A 1,652-nucleotide genomic window follows, 5' to 3' on the forward strand; every position below is an offset into this window, starting at 1 on the left:
AGTGCCTTGCTGGCCTTTATCTGAGCAGAGCACCTGCAGGCTGCCAGGGCGCGGGGGCCACCCCTCCCTGGGGAGCGCGGGCTCAGGGGAGACAACGCTTGTCTTGAAGAGCTTGGGCAGCTCAAACCGGCCAGGGAAAGCAGGGTCCCAAGGAGGCAGGCATCTGGCTGGCTAGGCTGTCCTCACAGCCTCGGCAGTCACTGATGGCTTGGGCAGGGTGAGGAATATTTCTGGGACACCCCACACCCTCCGCCTCCAGGAGCAGGCAGAGCAGCTGGTGTTCTTGGGGCCAGTTTGGGGACTGGGGAATGTGGCTGTGGCTGGGAGTCTCGCTCACTGGCTGCCCCTTCTGCCACCCAGGAACTCCAACACATTCCATGTCCGGGGACTTCGGAAGACCAGCTATTATAGCCTGGCTAGGGGAGGCGTGCGGTGCTGGCGTGCCCTCAGAGCACTCGGATTTGAGTATCCCAGGGGTGACTGACATGAGGGAAAAGGAAGGTGGTGCTTTGGGAGTGGCACACCCCTCCAACCAGCTCTTGGAGCTTGAGCATTCTCTGCTAAATACCTGCTCACCCCCCCAGTGCTCAGCCAGAGCCCAGTGAGGGACCTCTAATATTTGCCTTATCTCAGCTTGGGGTTAAATCTCGTCCCTTTTGGAGTGCTGTCCATAAATGCCACTTTTGTGACCCCCTCCCCCCCTGCTTCAACATCAGCTGCGGCTGCCTGTGGACACAGTGCATCACTCTGGCCGGTAGCTCTGCAAATCTCCTCGTCACCACAGACCTCTGCAAGGCCACCAGCATCTGTTGGCTCTGGGATGCTGCAGGCTGGAAGGACTCTCTTACATTTACACACACACCCCCCCCAAGACATACAGGGTTTCACAGCCTCGTCCGCCAGTTCCCACACCTCCCGTGGGAGGGGGGCTGGCCTGGCAGCTCTCAAGTGAGATTCAGGCAAATTAGATGCTTTTTCCCGCTTATAAATGTCCCGGTCCCTAAATGGCAGCTCTAACTCCCCCGCTTGCTGCGTATTAAGTTCTTTTAGTCCCATGACTGAAAAATTTAAAATGAGCTTTTTGGCTCATTCCTGGCCAAAGGCTCTTGGCACAAGGAGTGGGGGATTTCTGCCGTCCTGGTGAAGAGCTGTGTAGGAGGGATGGTGCAGCCAAGCCTTTCCAACTGCCTTGGTCTCTGCCTTCCATGGGAAGGAGCGCTCAGCTCTGCTTCGGGAGGAGGTTTCTGGCTTGCCGAGGGTGTGGTTTCTCTCCCTCCCAGCAAACAGGGAGCAGGCAGCAGCCTGCAGCCAGGCTAGGCTGCAGCCCCTCAGCACAGCTACTCTCCTGCCCGTTTCCTGCCCTTGCTGCTGCCTTGCTCTCACTCTGGCCAGCACAACCTGTTCTGCTCTGCAGCCTTCCTCCATCCCAGGAGACCTGGCACCACCCTGGGACGTGGATGTGACTTCGGGGTGGAGGCTGTGCCATTTTCTGTCTCTCTTGGGCTTGGGGCTGCTTTCTCAACCCATCCACCCCTTTCCTGGGCAGACTTTTGACAGGTCAACCACCATCCAGGGGGAAGAAAAAAAACCAAAATCAACCCACAAACATGATGAGTTTAGCTAGGTTTAAATTGCTTGTTGCCTGACACATT

The sequence above is a fragment of the Egretta garzetta genome, unplaced genomic scaffold (genome assembly GCF_000687185.1).
Source record: "Egretta garzetta isolate BGI_Z169 unplaced genomic scaffold, ASM68718v1 scaffold215, whole genome shotgun sequence".
Classification (NCBI taxonomy): Eukaryota; Metazoa; Chordata; class Aves; order Pelecaniformes; family Ardeidae; genus Egretta; species Egretta garzetta.